At 43.3% G+C, this 22,574-nt stretch overlaps 1 pseudogene; it reads left to right on the forward strand.

The window, feature by feature from the left end:
* The first annotated feature begins 19,584 nt into the window (after positions 1–19,584).
* Positions 19,585–20,989, forward strand: LOC106009424 (serine/threonine-protein kinase 38-like pseudogene; annotated as a pseudogene).
* Positions 20,990–22,574: the final 1,585 nt, after the last annotated feature.

Raw genomic sequence — 22,574 nt, forward strand, 5'->3', positions numbered from 1 at the left:
TCTAAAGCTTCTGTCATTTGCTAGCCAGTGGTGAGGAGGCCAAGTCTGAAAACTCCACCAGATTTCACTTGTACTACCAATGAATCAGAATGAATCGCTCCCATCTCATGATCGCACATCCTCGTGAAGGCTCTTGTCCAACTAGAGATGACCTTTCTTACCTCTCTGTAAGGCTAGCTAGGACCCCAAGCTAGATTAGCCTCCGAGTTTACCCTTTTTCTTAGGAACAGCTTCTCATTGCAGATTAATAAAAATTCTTTGCAAGTATGATAATTTTTTGGTATGGCCTTATTGAAGAATTCAACTGTATCCTGGTTTAAAAGTGGGCAGATTTGCGTTCAACCTGTGTAACTATATTACCATTAGAAAAAAATAAAGAGATCCAGTAAGAGTTGGTGAGTTCCTGAGAACCAGTAAAAATCAGACGGCATCAAGTAATGTTTCATGTCTTTTTACAAAAGCAGAAGCTTACTTTACTAAGTGTTCAAGATGATTCAGAAAGAAAAAGAAAGGGCTTCCTAACATATACATGAAAAGTAAAATATTGACAAAACACTGACTAAATACAAAGCCAAAGCGTGGGTCACAGTGACACTTCTTCACTGGTTCATTCAAGCTCTTGTTCTGGTGGATGCTGGGTCACCAGCCTTGCTCAGGAAGCCAACCACTTCCAGACTAAGAAGAGTCCTGGAGGTCCTGCCTCGGCCCAGGGGACAGTTCGACCACACCAGATGGTGTCGGCACTGAAGCCTGTACCCAGCAGTCCTCACTCGAGAACATTAGTGGCTCAAAGTAACTGATTTGGCACCTTCCATGCAATCGAAGACTAAAGGCTAAACTTCTGGCCTGTATCTTGTTATACAGCCTTCAGAGAATCATCAGAGTGAAATAAAAATGATATGTAGATGACAAAGACTTAATGGCGGTGGTTAATTTATTACTGTCATTAATAATATCAGGATGCAGGAGTATAAATTTCACTATGGAGTACAGTACATAATTATTTCATGCAGGTTTGATCAATGCTTCCCTGGAGAGTAAGACAAACTCCCAGGCTCTTCTCATCAGGCATATATTTTCTGAAATATTTATATTCGTAACATTGTACCTCAACAAACTCAAGAGAGGGCGAAGCATCTTTTTTAATTTGACGAGTCTTCTCATATAGCTCTTTTGATATCAATGAGCTAATTTAAGAAATATATATAGTGCACTAAACAAACTTAATTATTCTTAGTGCTTGTCTTTTCACACAGTAGATAATAAATCTTCATGATAGCTCTGGGGCCTTTGAGAATTCTCAGAGATAGTTTTAGGTGGAAAAGATATTCTGACATTTTGTTTTATTTTTTCTAAATATAGCATTCAGTTTTCATAAGGCAAAGTCAAATGAGTCATCAGAGGAGATTTTGGACCCTTGGTTTTGTTCAGACGGTAGCTACCCAAGAATTAAGCACATTATGAGCTATTTAATCAAGGTTACAGCAAAATAGCTTGAAATCGATATAAAAAGTAATATTCTTTTAAAGAACCTTAGCTGTTTAATATCTGAGAAAATTTTGGGGTTTTGGATTTTTTAAGCAATCAAGCACATAACAAAATCAACACATAAGCGCAAACATAAAGCACAGAAAATTGTTCCAGTAAGCACACGTTCTCTGTTACCAAGGCAAATTTTACACAAGGTAAAGAATCATCTTTCATCTTGTTAATGAAGACATTAGTCAGTAAGCCAAGAGAGTAGACCCACCAAAAATGACCAAAGAGCTAAAATTTTAATTTAATGCAGGCCTTCTTTTCAGATTCAGTTATAAACCTTGACCACAAAGCCTGTATAATTTTAGGAAATCTAGATGAATATTCTCTTTATGAATTTATTCAAAGTTCAATTTCATTACTTTGGGAGAATTGTAAAAAAAATTCAATTTACATAAGTCTGTATTTATTGCTCTAAATAACTAGAACTCCTTCAATTTAAGTGTCAAAACAATCTAAATTATCAGTACACCCCAGAGACAAGGTAAAATCACACATGCAATCAGAAGCCAAAGTCCTTCTCAGTTTCACACAGATATGTGTTACACAGAGAATTTACAGCTTCAGATTTAAACAACAGCCTGGGCCAAGAGTAAATACAGACACCCAATTCTGCAGTTGTTATAAAGAGCTCTTCTCCTTCCCAGAAATTACTAATTGATTAGAGCTTAAAATAGAGAAACAAAACAAGACTAAAAGAATAAACCCTCTGTTGCCTCTCCCCCAATAGAGAATAGATCATTCTTATCCATCCATGGACATCAACAAACCACAGGTAATAAAACCAAATTTCCAACCATTGCTGTCTCCACTGGAGCACAAATTAATATCCAGGCAAACACAATACAAAAACAAAACACAAAACTGAAGGAAAGGAAGAAAACAAAGCAGAGGCCTGGAGATGTCAGAGTTTGATGGTCACTTGGAGCCTAGGCTGAGGAAGCAGAGACAGAGGCCAGCTCAAGCAGCCTGTGGGGAAACCTTGAGCAGCAGCAGTGTCAGATGAATCCTGACATCTCCATGGCACTTGCAGATGGCAAAATCATAACTTCCGTGCAACTGTAATGTACACAGAGGTGGCTTTTCACTTGCATTTTTCTCATCAATGGCATAGAGAAAATGAACGAAACCAAAAGTTGGCTGTTTGAAAAGATCAATAAACTTGGTAACCCTCTCATCATACTAAACAATGAGAGAGAGAGAGGAGAGAGGGAGAGAGAGAGAGGGAGGAGAGAGAGAATGGACAAATTAACAATGTCAAAAATGAAAGAATGGTCATTACTATTGCTTTCATAACATGAAAAATTTAATAAAAGAATACCACGGCCACAAATTTGATAAGTTGGATGAAATGAACCAATTCCTTAAAAACACAAATTATCAAAATGTACACAAAGGGAAATAATTTGAGTAAGCCTCTGTCATTTAAAGAAATTACATCAAGAACTAATAAACTTCCAAAAGAGAAGCTATCTGGTCCACATGAATTCTACCAAACATTTAAGGAAGAAATAATATCAGTTCTCTATAATTCCTTAAGAAGACTGAAGTACAGGGAACCCTTCCTAACTCATTCTAGAAAGCCAGCACTGCCCTAATATCAAAATCGGGCACACACATTACAAGAAAGGACACCTACAGACCAGTTTGTCTTAGGAACACAGATTTAAAAGTCTCAATGAAATATTACCAAATAAAATCCATCAAGGTGTAAAAGGAATTGCATATCACAACTAAATGGGAAATATTCCAGGTTCAAGCATGTTTCAAGATGAAAACTGAATTTTTTAAATACACTAACTGAACGAGCAAAAGAAGAAAAATCATGCAATCATACCAATTGATGCAGAAAAAAGCATTTGACAAAATTCAACATCCAGTTCCGATAAAGACTCTCAGCGCATTAAAAATTGTTTGGAATTGTCTTGACTGGATTTAAAATAATCTCCAAAAACAGCAGTAACATCATACATAATAATAAGCAACTGGACACTTTCCCCTTAAGATGGGAAAAGGTCAGATGTCAATGTCCACCATTTCTATAAAATATCATTCCAGAAGCCCTAGTTAGTACAATAAGACAAGAAAGAGAAATAAAAGGTACACAGATTAGAAAACTATCTTAATTCACAGTTGGTATAATTATCTATGCAAAAAAAATTCTAAAGAACCTTCAAAATAACTCCCAGAACTAATAAGAGGTTAACAAGGTCATAGGAGAAAAATTAGCACCCCAGAGACAACAGCGTTCTGAAGAAAGCTGCTCTTTCATCATGGAACATCGCTAACTGAATAATGGGATTGGCCACTCAGCAGGAATTAAGTCTTTTACAGGAAGTGGTGTGGTGTTTGCCTTTTCTTCTTAGTACTTTACATTTCTCATTCTTTCTTTTCTTTGGTGTTGAAAGGGACAAGGGACATGAGCTGTAAGTAAGGTGCCAAGGGGCAGACCTCACTAGAGGAGAATGATTTGGCTGGCTATACTTAAGTGACAGAGAACCACTGTATAGTTTGATGAAGGAGAATGGAGATTGCTCACTTTATAAAAATGGTAAAATGGGGGAATTCAGTCTCTAAGCCACTTATTTAGAAGAATGGAAGAAATCGTGTTGATGTCTTTGCAAAATTCATCTGCATTCACATTAAACTATAGCTCATTGTCATTTCCTGCAAACTCTGCATGGCCTACTTTGAAGCCTTCTTACATAGACTGTTAAGGCCTTTGCTCAGCTATTCAGCAGCTATGATCCTGTGTCTGCTCTTTGATGGTGAGTGTGTCATCCAGTGCAAGGCTTGGGACTGCCAGTGCCACCCCGTTCCCGAGCAGATCTGGAATCGCCACAGTGAAACCAGGAATAAAGTTCAGATCATGTCTTAGTCCAGCTCCAGACAGTTTCCATGCACGAGGTGTGATCGAAAAACACAATTAATGTTCAAATCTTTAAAAATTATTACAGCAGAAGACACATTGCCATGACTTTCCGTGTCATTTTGACTCTGAGGAAGAGACGGAAGTTGCAGTGCCAGGTCTGGTGAATAAGGTAGATGAAGACCCAGCGTCGTGTTTCCACGAGCCTGCCTTTCTGCCGGATGTCACTGGCCAGCGGCATTCACAGTGTTGCTGCTCACACTTTGTGAAGCACAATCACAAAAGAGGAAAATTCTAGAACTGTTACAGAAAGTGGCAAGAAAAATAGGGTAAATGTGTTTGAAGTAAATGGAATATTTTGAGAGGGATTCATGGAGATGTATCTCCTACTGTAATTTTTTAAAATTTAGACATTCACTTTATATTTCAATCCTACCTCTTCTGAAGCTCATTTTAAGTCAGCTTTGTATGGAGCTCCACTGGATGACTTTGCAAAACCCTGAAATCTGGCAAAATTCCACATCCCCAGGCTCCTGAGAAGATGTGCAGTGGAGGAGCAGTTGCTTTAAAAAGCCCTGCATTCAGGCCGGCTTCCGTGGTCCCTACAAGCCTTCATTGCCCAGCCACCAACCGCCATTCTCCTGAAAGCATCTGAGTCCCCACATGGCCCAAGCGTGCACCAAAAGGTCTTCTCTCCATTCAGTGATGGGAAACCCTGCTCTGCAGTCTGACACCCGTAATAACCAGGGATGCTCCCATCTGCACTCCTGTGCCCTCACCCACTGGGCTGCAGTTGCCAGGAGGGAGCTTCTGAAGCCTACTCAGAACACTTCACAGTTTCCCTCCCCATGCACAGCCCAAACCACAGAAGAACCTAAGAAGCAAAACGCCCGATTGAAGGGAAATTTTGCACATAACGGCACATGACAGGATATTGTATCTCTTGTACCTCTCAGGAGATTCAAAGGACTCCAGTCTTGGGTTATTAAAGTTCCTAAAACCTGGTTTACATCACCAGCTTACAGAAAATAAATGTATCATGTTTCACAGCTCCCAAGCTAAACTATGCCACCAATAATGGTTCCCAAGCACAGCAAGGGCAAGGCATTGTGACTGTACAGCTGGTCCTTAAGCACATAAACGTGGTAAGTTGTCCTGGAACTTTCATTTTTCCCAAACAGATTTCTGTGTGAAAATTTGCAAGGATCTGAGTTTTTTCCTTTTCATTCCCAATTTTAAAGGATAACACAAAAGCTGCTAACAAATCTAAGCATGACATGTACTAGTTAGAATTCAAAAAGGAAAGAGGACAGAGTTCACACCACTTGAGAAGACTCTTTCAAAAATAGCCTCTGTCAATGGAGAATGATTTGCAATTTGTAAGACTTCTTTGTCTCTAACCTTACTCAGGAAATAATTCCTCCAGGATGAAAACCTTTGCCCAAATTGGAAACAGAAAGAACTCTCTTTAGAGAATTCCTAACACAGAGAAAAAAAAAAATGTCCCTTTGCCATTTCACAATAGAATTCTTTTCTACAAATACACATCAAGATAACAAAAGATAATACTCCAAGTTCTTTATACATGGCCTATTCAGAGAAAAAATATATGAATTTGTGAAAACAGGAAGAATCCACTGAAACACGAGTATAAAGTAACATTTTGCTTTCTTAATATAGCTTCTGTATCAAAGCATTGTTGAAGCTTAACCATTAGGGAATAAGTTTTGAAGGATTTAAACATTAATTAAAGAAGTAAAATCAAGAAGATTATCCCCAAAGGAGTGGTACTAGAAATACTATGCCTGAGAGTAAATACCCAGTATTAGTTCTATGAGTCGGAATGAAAACCTAGAAGAGTAGAGCATGATAGGAAGCTAGAGTCTGTAAAATGGACCAGATGTACAACATCTGAAAATCTGCTCTGCCAAGGGGCACAGGAGGAAAAAAAGTAAAAGCAAGAATAGGAAGAACAAAGCATGTGAGGCAAGATCAAGGAGTGGTGAGCCCACCTCCCAACAAAGAACTGAAGACATCAAAATGCCTGCGATGGGGCATTGGACTCCCACAGAGAAATAGAAGTAGAAATAAACATAAAACAGAGCATTTTCAAAGAATTGCTGTGTGCTCCTAACTAATCTACAGAAAGATTGTTTAGCTAGTGAAAGAATAAGGAAAATAAAAGTTAATGTGTATAGAAACTCAAAAAGGAAAAATATTGCAAGAATCTAATTACTTCTCCATTTAGAGAGGATAAAATAGAAGATACGCAAGATTGAAGGGAAAATTGAAATGTCCTCCTAAGCTTTTATGGTCCCTAGATTTCCTCAGCATTGGTCTCCAAAAATAGAGGCTACAGAAGGATTACAAGGGGTCTTAGGAGCACAAGGGTGATTTCAACTACAAAGGAGACAAATTTATGTTTTGAAAAATCAAATCCAAAGCACACCATTATTTTTCCTTAACTCCAGGAAGGATTATATCTGTTCTGCATCTGAAATCTTGCTAAAATTGTTTCATTTTGGCACCCCCTTGTCAGCCATCCTACATGACTTAGGGTACTGTAAAACACAATGGCAACACATAGCTCTATAGAAATGTTGAAGGGCACCTTTGAGAGTTGGTATCATGAAGATTAAAGTTCCCATTATGATTGGGATTTTTAAGATTAAGATAATCTTTGGCTAGCATTTTTGAGTTGCTCCCCATTTTACAGTTGCTCTAAAGAAAACCTATAAAGACTGAAACTCACACTTCCAACAAACTAAGACTCTTTGCCAGTCAGCATATAGCTTTAATCAAGAAGAAACTTCTACTAAAATAAAGGAAATGAGAAAAATTAGAACATATATGTCTCCCATACATAAAAGGGGTGATTAAAAAAAGTATGGTGATTATGTGCTCTTTAAAAAAACTTATTTCAATAAAAGGCACTGCCAAGAGTGATAAGAGTGTTCAAAGTGAGGGGGAATATTTTTAATATCTTGAAAGGGTTTAATGACAATGTCTTTTACTGTAGTAATTTTTATTTAAACATTGACTGTATGTTTTGATCGTGTAAGCACAGATGCAAACATTGTCACCTCAAAGAGGACAGAAAACACCAGCTTATCCCTGATCTTTCTGTCCCATTTTGGTAATGTTTTTTTTTTTTCTGGTACCAGGAATTGAACCTTGTGCTTGCAAGGCAGGTGCAGTGCCACTGAGCTGAATGCCCAGCCCCTCTTTCTGTCCCATTTTGGAGAAGTATTTTGTGTGGTAAACACTTCTTTCAGATGTGTCCGGTAAAACACACAGCACAGGATCCGGCAATCGCAGCTCTAAAAGCCACACTTGAAGAAAAAGCCAGCCATTTCAACCATGATTTATGTATAAGGTCGTTTAGCGCATTTTTTTGAAAATCAAATGAAAACCCTGGCAACCACATGAGCAGACATCTCAAGGGGAAGGTAAAGCTGATCACAACCTAACCACGAGATTACTCAGAAAACCTTTGTTCAGGGAAATTTTAACAATATGGGCATATGCTCATAATACAATATGAAGTGATGAAAAGTAGAATATAAAATTTACTTAGAGTATGACTCAGTCAGATTAAATCACACATTTGCACAAACATATCCACCAAGGAAAAGGCTGAAAGTCAAACAAACAAGTAAATAGAGGCTCCCTCGTGGCAGAACATGACACCATTAAAATTTCTCTATGACAAGAATATGACCTTCCTGTAACAATCAAAATAGTCTAAATATTATTTAAATAAAAAATAAAGTGCTCGTAATGAGGCTTAGAACAACATTGAGCTTTGACTATGATTATTACTTATTGTATTAGCAGAGACAAGTTTAATGTACTTTTCTGAATCTCAGAGAATAGTATACCCACATAGGATAGAATGAGATTAAATAAAATAATTTAATTAAAATGATATATTTTAAGTGCCAGATGCAACTCTAGCACAAGGTAGTATGAGTAAGTGCTAGCTAAGTCTGAATATATGCAATGAAATTAGTCAGTGATCTGTTAAAAATATTACACAGCCATTTAAAAAAAAAAAGAATGAAAACTTGTCATTTACTGCAACACGGATGAGCCAGGAAGACACTAGGTCAAGTGAGATAAGCCAGGAACAAAAGACAAGTCCTCACTCATATTTGGGAGCTGAAAGAGCTGATCTCAGGGAGACGGAGAGGACATCAGTGAGGTACCAGGGACTGGGGAGGCTGGGAGAGAAGTTGGACAATGGGCACTAAAATGCAGTGGGGAAACCAAGGTACATGGTAGTGTTCTATAGCGTTGTAGATGAAAAGAGTTTAAAACAATTTATTATGCATTTCTAAGTAGCCAGAAGACAGGATCACAAATGTTCCCAACCCAACAAAATGAATGTTTGAGGTGTTGGAAATGCTACTTTTCCTGACATATTACACATTGTCCATGTATATTGAAATACCACAGTGTGCCCTATAAATTTATACAATTTTGTGTCAGTTAAGAATAGAATTTATGAGGCATGAAAATCTCAAGTTCTAATTTCAACTGAGCAATTTACTAAGACCCTAACTCAAAATTTAAAAAGATAAGAAGAATCAATTAATAATAAGTAAAAATAATAAAACCTAAAACCTCATTCCAGATGAGTACTGCAGTTGCTACAGACATGGGAATATCATGCACATGCTGCTGACCACTAGCACCCCCAGTGGGGAGCTCTCCAAAGAGGGGAAGACCCTCCCCTTGAGAGCTGCCAGATGGCTGGAAAAGGGTTGAGGACACCCTCCATCCTGGTGGCAGAAACACAGCAGCAAGACACTCAGAGATGAAAATAATGGAAGACCTAATACAAGAATAAACGATCCAGCACCTAATTCTCTAGCAGATTCTCACACCAGTGCCCCTGGAATAAATTTAGAGCATATCGTTAAAACCGTGTTTTCACATCCCACAAGGACAAGTAGATTACCCGGAGAAGAAAGCATCAATGTGTCAAATGCACATAGAAGTGACCTCCGGCAATAAGAAATGGGTTTTCATTTAGATCCATTAATATTTTATCTGAATTCTTTTCTGGCACTCTGTGACCATAGTAGGCTGAGTTATTCATAACCAGTATGCTACTTGGCCTTTTCAAATGTATTCATCATCATCTCCAAATAAAATAGTTAAATTGTATGCAACATTAGAGAACAGGAGCCAAAGATCTTGTAGTGTGTTTTCTAAAAGTAAATCATTAGCATCCATCCAGAAAAGCAACACAATGGAAAACTTAAATTTTGTCAGTGAAAACCTTCAGCAAATGTAGATAATCCTGAATATGTAGGTGTTTAATATTTTCAATGCAAAAAACGTTAAATAAATGTTTACAGATGCTTACTTCAGATTCAAAATCAATTACTGTGTGAAGCCAAAACATGGAGCAAAGAGGAATTTCGAAGAATTTTTAAAATGTGAAGCTGGCTGAGGATCAAGACCAGAACAGACTTTAGCTCTCCTCAGGGAGACAAAGCAGACACGCTGAGAGCAGGTGACAAGCAGAAGGTCCTTCAGAAACTGTGGTGGACGCTTTCCCACGCACCTTCCTGCCTTGGGCCACAGCCCAGCCTGGGCTTCCGTTCTTCAGCCCGCCCATGCCCTGCAGGTTGACCAGCCCACTGCTCCCTCTGTCTGCTTGTTGATCCTAGGCAATCGCCGGCTAAGTGGCCGCAGGAGTTGGGCTGAAGTACAGGATACTGGCAGACGTCCAAGCTCTTGGAGAGGGAGAGGGAGCAGCTCAATGGGGAGGGGATTAAGACCGGAACGGGTCATGGCCCGGAGCACACGGAACGCTTGGTTTCCTCACCTCTCTGGCTTCCCCTCTTCACTGAAATCTCCTCTCAGTGACCTCTGAGCTTGCCACGCCTCAGGCTCAGTCCTAGGCTCTCTCGCTTTCTTCCACAGGCTCTTCTGTGCCATGGGTCTAAATACAAGGAGGGATCAAAATGTACAGTGAATGACTAAATTTTCAGAATGTATTACACTAAGACACATTGCCATGAATCCCTCTCAAAATACTTCCCCTTTGTTTCAAGTGCATTCATCCCATCATTCTGGCCACGTTCTGAAGCAGAGACCCCAGTCCTCTGTCACATTTGAGGGGTCCTTGTCCCTGCCCCCACTGCCTCTGAGTGGTAAGACCCAGAGCTCAGTTCTGAGTGCCAAGAGGATGAGAGGCTCTGTGTCCTTGGTACATTCAGCCTCTTTCACAGCTCTAAAACCCACGGTATAGGCCCGGGCTCCAAAACAGAGCCAATGTGCAACACATGTATGTTAGGCTGCGCCATGCAGCTTACCCAAGTCTCTACAACGCAGCCTTATCCAAGTTGGAAGCCTACAGAGCAAAGCCTGTGGTTTCCCACGGAAAAGGGAATTCTGCCTCGATGCTCCTGCTTCCCTTCCGGCCTGCATTTCCAGCCTGCTGGCTTGCTTGCCATTTCCAGGTTGCCAAGCCCCACAGCTGCATGCATGAGCCAATTCCTTAGAGCAACTCTCTTTCTACATAATAGATCCCAGGGATGGGTATATACACATACTATAGCCTGGCCAAGTTGCCACATAAAACCAGCCTTTGTATACAATGACCCCCAACAGTTCGAGTCCAAACCATGAAGACTTGCATTCCCACCCACTGTCTCCACTTGGCTCTGCCACACCACAGGGCGTTTAAATTGAGCTTTATGCAGACTTCCCCTCCTCTGTTGGTGGAATTTCCTTTCTTCCTGTTCTCCAGTCTTTAAACTTTGGAATCATCTTTACCTCATTTAGCTCACACCCCACAATCAAATCCTGTCGGCTTTTCTTTGCTTACTTTGTCTCCAACGCTGCCACCTCTCACCATTCGCTGCCATAGCCGGAGATGCTTCCAGCCTTGCTTGCCAGGCTCTGAGCTCTGCCTGGCAGTTGGGTGCCCCCCTACATGACAACAGGAAGCCGGTTGTTTCAGCGCACTAGGCCATGGCTCACCTCAGTTGCATTCAGAGCAAAAGCCAAGACCTCACCTGCCCTCCGTGCCTGATCCTCTTCCTCACTGACCTCATCTACCTTGTCCCCTGCTGAGGACCACTCTGACCCACTGGCCTCCTGGTCTCCTGGCCACAGCACATGCCCTGTGCTCCTCCTGCAGGCCCAGGTCACACACAACCCACTGCCTCCCAGTCCTCACCTGAGTGACCTCTTTTCTCAACAATGCCTCCCCAGCAGCGTGCCCACCCATCCTTGTCCTGCTCTGCGCTGGGTCAGTGTTTGTCACCTCCACCTGGGCGCCAGCTGCTTCTCGACTCAGAACATTTATGATCCAGGTCTCCTTCGAGGGGGGTGGAGATGGACGTCCTTGTGCTTTGTGCATTGGTGTTTCCCAGACACACCTAGTGGCAGCCGGCATGGATTAGTGGGATGAACGAGCTCTTCCTCGAATGTACCTTCTCAAAGTGCTGTTCCTCTGTCCTCTCTTGCATTAGATGGTGGCCTGTAAGGACAAGCTCTTGTCCTTCTCTGGTGCCCGCAGCGGCCAATGGCCCTGGGCAAGGCCTGGAAATCTTTGCCCGGGCCTCTGACTGGGGAAGGTCTTCGTAGATGCAGTGACGCAGTTCCTGTAGGTTATGGGCCACATGGATCTCATGGGCCCCTTCTGCCAGGGCTCAGTGGGTGGGCTTTGCAGGTTTCTGGGAGATTTGGGAATAACATCTCTACTTTGAACCCCACATTTTTGTTCTGTCTGTCTCTCTCAGATCTCCCCACCCTCTCTTTCTCCCTTTCCCCTTTCACACCAGGCTCCTGGGCCCAGCATGCACACCCTGGAGGGGAGGAGGGAAATCCCAGCTGCACAGCAGGCCTTGACCCTGCCAGATGGGCCCGCCTGACCGCCCCAGCCTTGCAGCCCCTCGGTCCACAAGGAAAGGTTTCCAGAGCTTGGGCTCTGCTCCCTGGTTCCAGGGAACCTGGCCTCCTACAGCTGGCAAGCGCATTATCCAGGGACTAAAATTGTACATCTGAGAGTTCAAGCCTCCCTCATCTGCGACGTGAAAACATTTTTAAAGGCAATAAGCTTCCCCTTCTCTTTCTAATGTTGGAGCTAAATGTCGCATTAAGAAGTGAAAAGACTCCTACTTAGGAAAAGAAGCCCTTTGGGGAGGGAGAGGAGTGTTCTTATCTAGAAATCAGCAGGGCAAAGGGCTAACGTTTTCCAAGCTGCAGTCAGAGCCAGGAAACTCTCAGGATGAGGACACTGAGGGAGGACAGAGAACCCGGGGCCAGAGGGAGGCCAGAGCCCTGGCTCTCCCGTAGGTATCGCTGGAGCCGACAGATGTTTGCAGCTGGAGGGGGGCCTGTCTCCTGCCTCCCTGGGGTCTCTGCAGCCCATTGCCCTCTTACCATACTCTACTGGCTTTTGAATACTTTATTAACTTTTAAACCCAGCCATTTAAATGCTTGCAATGTGAGCTCCGCTTTACCTGAAAGGATCCTTACAACAGGCCCTCTGCTGATCTGCTTAGATGCTCTCCCATGGGCATCAGAGAGGAGACTCTCGGGGGTTTTACTTTGGCTCCTGGGCTATTAAGAAAGACGAGAATGCCGACAGGTCACAGCGGGCCCTGGAAAGGGTGCCTGTCCTAACAGCCTCTGCTGAGCTGCCCCTCTGCACTGGACAGCAGGACCAGGGTTCTACACAACGCAGTCAGACCTGCCTGACGTCCTTCCTCAGGCCCAGCCTGGCCTGGTGAGCCCCCATCCCCATGCTTCTGTGGCCACACTGCCAACCGCTCAGCCTGACTTCCTCCAGAGCAGAAAAAGCCTAGGCCTTTTGAACAATGTGAAATTATCTCAGTATTTCTTTTTCAATCTTGGCCACTTCTAGTGCTTTAAAATACGAACAGTAAAACTGTATGGCATCGTATCAGAAAGGCCAACATATTGTTAAAAAACACAAGGCCATGACAAGCCTAAGCTCACAAGCTGGCATTTTTGAAGCATTCACTCATTCAGTGAATGCGTGAAGGTGACATGTTTAGAATGAGGCCTTACACTCGAGGGTGGTGTCACCTCCAGTGACAAGCCCAGCCTCCAGAGGCTCACTGCCTGGATTTACATCCGGCCATACTTCCTGCTCTGGGACCTTCAGCAGGAGCCTGAACCTCTCCCTACTTTGGCTTTTCATCATGCAGTAAGGGTACTAACATTTCACAGGATGCTGTGAAGCTCAGCTATGTTAGTAGAAGTAAAGAACAGACGATGCTACTGAACATCTTGTGCCACAGAAGTGTTTACGATGACCATGAGCTCTTCATTTTCTATAAATGAACATAACCTCGGTTATTTATCCAACCTGGTAAACGGGAACTTATTTCCAGTCTTTAGAGGCTTCTCTGGGGAAGGGGGAGCCCCCCAATACCGCAAGATAGCACCAGCCCAAGGTCTGCCTGCACAAGGCCCACTGAAACCTGTGGGCTCCCATGGTTCCAGGCCTGGCCGCTGCTCCTGGGCCTGCTAGAGGTCCCTGTGCCAGGGCACACCTCTTGGGCACCTTGGCATCCCTGTACCCGGCATGAGGCCTGAGAGTGCCCAGCAGGGAGGCAGCAGGCACTGAACACAGGCGAAGAAGGAAGGAGCAGAGCAAGCCTGCAGGAAAGCGCCAGGTCCCAGCCTTCCTTTTAAGTGCCACGAAGTGTCTAGGAAATGTGTTCGACAATACCGTGAATGCTGCTGCTGAGTGCCATTCAACAGAAAGGCAGGCTGGTAAAAGTGTAACGCTGAGTCCTCATCCTCCTTCTTCACCAGGTCTGGCACCATGCGACTTCCGGCTCTTCCCCGAAGTCAAAAAGGCCATGGAAGGTAAACATTTTGAATCAGTTCAGGACATGGAGGCAGACACAACAGACACTCATAAACGAGGTCTTCCAGAACTGCTTCAGAAAGTGGCAAGAATAGTGGAATAAGTGTTTCCGAGTTGACGAGGAGTATTTTGAGGGAGATTAATGGCCATGTGTTTTTTACTGCAATATATTTTTTTAAATTTCAACATTCACCATAGTTTTCGCTCACACCTCCTATGTGGCTCCTAACAACGGACTGTACTATCTTCCAGTTCTGGGACAGGACAGGAAGCCTGAGGTCCAGGAGTCAGCAGACTGTGCTGTCTCTGAGGCTGGACGGGAGGACCCGGGCTGACCCTTCCTAGCTTTAGGCTGTCTGCGGCAAGCCTTGGTGTTCCTGGGTTGGTGGCAGCACTGCCCCAAGCCTCGCCTCATCTTCACGTGGCCTCTCCCTGTATGTTTGTGTTTCATGGAGGGCCCCGGTCAAGGGGCGTTGGGGCCACCCTCTTCCACCATCATCTAATCTCAACTTATGACGGCGGCAAAGGCCCCGTTTCTAAATGAGATCATAAAGCTTCAATGTGTCTTTTTTGTGGGACAAAATGCAACCCGGAACAGAATGCCATGTGCAATTTAAAAGGATCTATTTTTCAGCCAAAAGAAATTGAATGGATCTCTTCATGAAGACACAGACACATAATGTTACCTGAACAAGATCTCAGCCTGCATGCCGATCATCCCATGGCCACCCGCCCTCCACCCCTCTGTCCCCCATCAGGTAACGAGGTCACTACTGGACGCATGGCCATTCCAGGTGCCTCTGTCTGCCTGCCTGCTCCCACACACACCTGCTGTGTAAAGGTCATCCTCAAAGGAGGTCTTGGCCATGGCTTTACCAATACAGAATCCATCGCTTTGTGTGTATTTTCTGAACCTTGTCTTTTTTGCACAACAACTGGCAGAGGTCCGGCCCCACCATCATGAGGTTCTAAAGCATTATTTTTAATGCTTGTTTTATATATCCTGCAGTCCAAGATTAGCCTAAGGCCTTGAAAAAGGGTCTCTCTTCCCTTATGTTTGTTTACAAGCTGAAGCTAGCCCAGGGCCTGAGATGGGGTAGCTGTTCACTAAACACATGTGCCTTGGAACTGAAGTGAAGCATTTCTTCAGAAATCTCAACTCTGACTCTAGTAGCACTGGTGCCAAATACATTCTCATCCCTGCGTGAGAAGGAGCACTGAGATTTCAGGGTCACAGGAACTGTGTTCAGCACTGTATGTAAGTCATCATATGTAATGAGCTCACCAGCTTGAGAAGGGCTATGTCTCCATCAAGGAAGGAGGCTCAGACAGGTGACAACTCAGCCACACAGTTTGGTGGTCACACTGAGAATTCAAACCCAGATCCACTAGTCTCCCAAGCCCAGCACTCTGCTATGTGTGAGTTCAGTTGAACACCATCTCATTCGCTAGACTTGGCTCAGAAAGTCTATATTTGGTTATTCACAAACTCACATTCCAAAGTTTTGCAAGTGTTGTAAATACACAAAGTAACAGAGCACAGTAAAACAGTAAACTAACATAGAGGTTCAGTGACCCAGGACCCCAGCCACACCACAGAGATCTGTTCTGACTCTCCTTTGATTATTGAAAGTCAGTAACTTGAATTTCATGTCAGATACATATCCACAATCCAGCTTCTAAGAACAGAACAGAAACATGAACTCCCACACAGCCGGGCGGCGAGTCATCAGGAGATGGTGACAGAGCAAAGCCTGGGGTTCAGGGCACGGAGCTGAGCTAAGACAGTGGTGTTCCTGGAATCCACACTGAGGCTATCATTGCCATGCATGCTCCCCTTCTCTGAGAGTGTACATCCAGGGAGGGAGCTGATGCCTTTGAATGATCCCAGGGGAGAGCTCTGTGCCTGCGTGTTTTCCCCTGAACTGTCTATAAATTGTGTGCAACTTTGATATAATCTTTGGTGCACAAAGTCACTAAACACCATCACAAGAGGAAATGGATGTGGGTTTCAAAGGTAAGTGAAGCCTAAAATATACCTTCCTTAAGTGGTTCTCAACCTGAGCTGAATATTGTAGCTTTAAAAAAGGTTGATCCCTCCAATTCAATGGATTGATTTAATTGGCATAGGAAGTAGCTAATACCAATCATACTCCATCAGGACAATATAAAGCCCTTCAAGTGACTCTGGCGTGCAGCAGAAGTTGAGAGCTATACTCCCGTTTGTGAAATAATATTAAGAAATAACCTCTTTCACTTAGTGTCATGGATGCTTATGGTTTAGATGTAATATGTCTCTCAAAAGCCTCATATGTTTGGAAGGTGATTGGATCCTGGGTTAGATTAATGTTATCCTCATCAGTTGATTCATACAGTGAAAAGTTCATGGCTGAATGTGCTCTTAGGAAGTGGGTCTGTTTGGAGATGGGTCACTGTGGGGTGACCTGGAAAGGTACATTCTTGTCCCTAGCTCTTCCTTTCTCTCTGTTTCTTAACTGCCATGGAGTTAGCAGCTGTTCTTGGCTAGGCCTTTCCACCATACTATTTTTGCCTTGGAGCCAGCCAACCATGGACTGAACCCACTGGAAACTGTGAGCCACATAAACCTTTCCTCCTTTAAATTGTGGGTGTTGGGCATTTTGTGCCAGTGACAGGAACATGACTAACACAATGGTCTTGATCTATCCCTCTTCAAATTTACCTCTCATTCTTGCCTGCATTTTCTTGGTGAAATACACTTTCCCCACATAAAACATAGCATTTAGCTCCTCTGCTGTTTGGTTACTTGCTCATTGGGAATCTTTTCCTAAATGGCTCTGATCATTCTTGGTGATTCAACCCAAAGGGTCCATCTCAGTACTTTCTTTGCCAACATGCAGGGAGTGGACACTCTGCATTGCTTTTAACTCTCTGCTTCGGTGCAGGTTTCTCCACTTGCTCTCCATGAACCCCAGAAAGGGTGGCATGCTGCCCCCCTCAGTTGAGTCTCATCACCTAGCCCAGGGGCTGGCATCTCCTGGGTAAGATGACAACAGGAAGCAAGGCAGGGTTAGGAAGTACATATCAGTACTCATCAATGGGACATTGAGAAATTGATGTCTTGACAGGAAGCACATCCAAAAGAAAATGTAGCGAGTAGATGATTGCACCCAAAAGTTTAAAAGAGGACATTTTGGGGAGGGATAAGATAGAACTAGCCACCACCTCCCCCAGAATTGGAGACTGAACTTTGAGTCTCAGTAGCCACACCATAATCACCACCATCATCATTATTTTGCCCGATGGAAAAAGAAGATACTTAATTTCAACAAGTGGTTCTGTGGGAGAAATCCCTTCCCTTTGGAAGATTAAGATGCCCTGTTTGTAATACATGGATATAACCCTTTGCTGATCTCGCTAATCAATCACGTGCGAACTCACCAGCTAACATCAGTGACACTTCAGAAATATCGGGACCTGGTAATTTATTCCCTGATTGTCTTCCCAGACAATTAAGGACCTAACAACTCCTGCATGTGAAGCTACCCTGGGGCTGCTCCTTTGCAACAGCTTTGCTAGACACAGTCAGAACAATCAGGTCAGCAGAGAGGCCCCGCAGAGAGCACCTGCTTGAGCAACCTTTCCAAAACAAGGGTGAACTTCCAGGACCACACCTCCCAGCTGTGCAAAGATGAAAGGTCCTGGTAATCATCGCCCAGCGGTGGTCTGAATTAGACTTTGCAGAATGACAGCAACTTGACCAGCAGCGCCTGAGTGGCAGATGCCTTTTGCACGCTGTCAAGCTTCATGTGGCACTATCAAGGCCATGGCAGGACTCTGGGCACACAGTAAGCCTGGGGACGGCTGTTGAGAGGGCAGTGAGCGTGCCGCAGAATGGGGTGGAGGGGACAGCATTCAAAAAGAGCAAAAGATCATCTCCTTCGGGCTTTTTGAAGAGCAGACAAACTCAGAGAGACCAGAGAGCTCAATGATTTCTTGCTGAAGGACCACACGGAGAGGTGCATGTCTCCAGTCCTATTGCAGTTCTCTGACTGCATCATCTAAATTGCTGGTTTGCACTGTCCGAGGTTCCCATTGATTTTTACCACCTTGACCCTGCCTGATAGCAAGGCTCAGGATGACTGACAGGTGTCAACCCGAGCCAGCAGGATGGGGATGTACCAGTGGTCTCGATCTGAAGGCTTCCACTGTGCCCACTAATATGACTTAAAGCCACCAGGTAATCCCCGCTGGCACTCGGTATTTTCCTGTCACTCACCAATTCTGCCAACTCTTATCTTTGACCTCAAAATCCTTGAGAGCTAATTCTTGAAATTTAAAGTCTCCAACCAGTAAATGAGAGCACGAAGATTTCTATTAAGATCCTTGTCTCTTTGTCAAAAATTGGAATAAAGGAGTCAATAGGAAGGCAAAAGAAAATATAATTATAGTGCTCTGCCTTGCTTTTCATCTCATTTCTAAGAGAAATTTGAAGAATTGTGTAGCACATGGGCTGATTTCAGCTGAACAACAGTAAACTCACTAGAGGCGATTAGACAGGGTATTTTAGAAAAGAATACGGAGTGGAGGTTGTAAGAGAAGAAATGAAAATGTACTTATTTGAAAACTGGTATAAACTTTCCATGTGAATGTTCATAATACAGAGATAAAATTAGGAGGAAATAATAGAAGTATGCCCTCCGATTAAGTGTTGCCTCCTCCACCCATAGGAGAAGGCTGTGTGTGATGATGCCTGCTTTGGTCCCACACCTCTGTGCCCGGAGTCTCCATTGTTTTATTCTTGTTTTCACAAGGAGAATACCTGTCCCCTCTTACTTCACAATATCCAAAGCAGATATCTCCACTCCCCCCCGCCCAGCCTTAAGTAACTCATCCATTGTTGGAATAATGGCCATCCGAAAAAGAAAGAACAACATCCACCCAGGAGCTGGGGCACACCATTTGATGCAAAGCATCAGATCTTGGGGGGGATTTAGCTCAGTGGTGCCCCACCTACCTTGCAAGCACAAGGTCCTGAGTTTGATCATTGGTACCAGAAAAAAAAAAAAAAAAGAATCAAAACACCAGATACACCAGGCATCTGATACAAAGCGACCACTTCAAACACAAGGTGACCACGGCAGCTTCAGATTCACTCCTCCAGCAGCTGTTTGACTTTTGCTTTAAAAATGACACAAGCGATTTCAGGGCGGGCAGAGATTCCGGAGGGGTGGGCAGCCACGGGGCTAGTGAGGCCAAGCCACCGAGTGCTGCGGGCAGGTATTTTTTTCTCCCTGTATTTGCTTTCCCAATAATCCAGAATTGTGTTCTAAAGATCACAAATCAACAAAATGTTTCTGTTACTATGGCAATGATGGCAGGGACTACAACAACCTTTCCTATGAGCCACATACCCGAGAATGAGTGACTGTAGCCAAGCTCACATTGGAGAATTTGTACAGCAACCTAATTTTATAGCATGAAGAGAGAGAAACCAGGCCAAAGAAATTAGAAGTGGCCATGGAAGAAGAAGGATTAGCATGTGAAGAGAAAAAGTTATGCTGATCACAACACAATTGCAAAGAAACAGAGTTCTTTTGGCTCAAGAGGACTAGGCTTGGCTTGGATGACTTTGAGTGTCTGGAAGAGGAAGAGGAGCTTTTGGAGAGGTGAGGCTAGTCCAGAAGGAAGACACAGGCCATGCCTCTCCAGTGAAGATATTGAGAAAGGCTGACATGCTTGAGAAAGAGCAGGTGCCACATATTTGAGTAGAAAGAGATACGTGGGTAGAAGCAGGTGGGGCCTGGGTGGTGAAGATGTTTTATAGTCTTCAGGGTAAGAGGAATCTTTATCTAATCATGCAGGTGACATGATGACCTTGTTAATGAAGAAGGGTACCTTGACAGAAGAGGAAACGCAGTTCTACATTTCAGAGACTGTTCTGGCCACAGATGCAATCTACCAGTTGGGTTTCATCCACTGGGATATTAAGCCAGGCAACCTTTTATTGGATGCCAAGGGACATGTAAAATCATCTGATTTGGGCTTATGCATGGGATTGAAGAAGGCTCACAGAACTGAATTCTACAGAAACCTCACTCACAACCCACCAAGTGACTTCTCATTTCAGAACATGAACTCAAAGAGGAAAGCAGAAACCTGGATAAAGAACAGAAGGTGGCTGCATATTCCACAGTTGGGACGCCAGATGACATCACCCCAGAAGTCTTCATGAGGACTGGCTACAACAAACTACGTGACTGGTGGTCCCTGGGAGTGATTATGTATGAAATGCTAATAGGCTGTTCACCTTTCTGCTCTGAAACTCCTCAGGAAATGTACAGGAAAGTGATGAACTGGGAAGAAACTCCAGTATTTCCTCTGAAAGTACCTATTTCTGAGAAAGCCAAGGATTTAATTCTCAGATTTGGTATTGATTCTGATAATAGAATTGGAAATAGTGGAGTGGAAGAAATAAAAAGCCATCCCGTTTTTGAAGGTGTAGAGTGGGGGCACATAAGGGAAAGGCCAGTGGCAATCCCTATACAAACCAAAGGCATTGATAATACTTCAAATTTGATGGCATCCCTGAGTCTGATATCTTACAGCCAGTGCCATATACTACGGAACCAGACTACACATCCAAAGACTGGGTTTTTCTCAATTACACCTACAAGAGGTTTGAAGGGTTGACTCAGCGTGGCTCCATCCCCACTTACATGAAGGCTGGGAAGTCGTGAGGGAGTTCCACCATGCCCACAACCATGAGCACTCAAGTAGCTGCACCCCAGGCCTGCTCAATGCAGAACTCCAGACCCTGAAGCCTCCTGAGGATGGCGGTGCTCACTGGCGACAGAGGAAATTCTGCAGGTCACGGGTTTCTAAGACTACTACAGGAATGGGTTGGCAGTGCCAGCTGGCTTTTTAAAAAATATTTTATTATTTTTGTTAACTTTATTATATGAAGGTACTGGAACAAAAGGAATGTACATCCCCGTCTGGCGACCCTGCCTGCCTGCACAGTGAGGTCCATCCTGACTGTATGCTCTGGCTTTGGACTGGGACTCAGGAGAGACACAACCATCTAATGCAGCGTTGGCCAGCTGTAGGCAGCACGGCAGCACTGCTGTTTCTCTGCAAATCTCATGGGTCTAGATAAATCAGTAAAAGCCATCTTCCACAGCTGGTGTTAGAACATTTGCCCTTTTGGTTTGGACACCTGTAGAACATACCTGAAGACAATTTCTGTAATGCTTTTAAGAAATTCACAAAGAAATACACTGGTTCTTTAAAAATAGAACTTATCATCAATCTACTACACAAACTGCACAATAGGGAGTGAAAAGTTTCCGTTAAGGTTTTTACTTTGCATTCAGAAATACCAATGATATACATAGTCTGTGTACTCATAGGGAGATGTACGGTATTACGTAAAATGTAAAGTTGCTTTGTGACATGAGGACTCTTTTTTTTTAACAAGAAGACATGGCATTATTTTAATTTGATTATGTTGAAGTGAATTTCAGAAAGGACCATGAAGGCTGCTTTTAGAACCTAGTGTATTTTTTTTCAATGCCAAACTTCTCATCATGTAAATGGATTTGTAAGAACAAAGAACTATTTACTTTGGTTTTCTAGAAAGTTGTTATATATCATGCCTGGTTCGTTTTTCTTTCTTTTGGTGAAAAAGTTTCCTTTGATAGTACTTGGATTAGCGTGCCATTGTTTTCTTCTGCTCCAAATGTACTAAAGATCCTGGACAAAGTAGATGCTCACGGCAGGGTGGAGTTGTACTTTCCTGCGGGAATGCTGTGTCCAGGCAGGACAGCTCTTTGGTGGACACCCACACAGGGGGGTGTGTCTAGGAGATGGAGGGATCATGTCAGCATCGAAGTCTTTGGATATTTCCCCAAGAAATTATCTTTTCTCGCTCAACATTTTAATTCTAAAACAACTCTCCAGGATTTGGACTTCGTAAGTTCCAGTTGAGAAATTATAGTTTATTGAAGAATGGCCTCGTTTCTATCTTAACTGTTTGTCAGTCGATAGAATTACAATTGATCTGTGATTGAAACCTACAATGATGGCTAATTTGTAACAGGGTCTCTCTAGGGGGAGGATTATCTAGGAGCATGATGCAGAGCTACAGGAGCTTTTGTAAGCGCTGCCCTGGGTAATGCCACAGTGTATCAGTGAGGCCACAGGGCATCCTCTCCTTTTGATTGCTTCAAGTATTTGTTGAGTCCTTACTTTGTTCATCTACTGGCTCATCTCTATTTTCCTAGTCTGGGTCATGTGGCTGTGTATTTAGAAGGAGCTAGGAAA

This window comes from Heterocephalus glaber, unplaced genomic scaffold (genome assembly GCF_053883595.1).
Source record: "Heterocephalus glaber isolate CG9 unplaced genomic scaffold, H.glaber_assembly_v1.0 deba00001538, whole genome shotgun sequence".
NCBI classification, from domain to species: Eukaryota; Metazoa; Chordata; class Mammalia; order Rodentia; family Bathyergidae; genus Heterocephalus; species Heterocephalus glaber.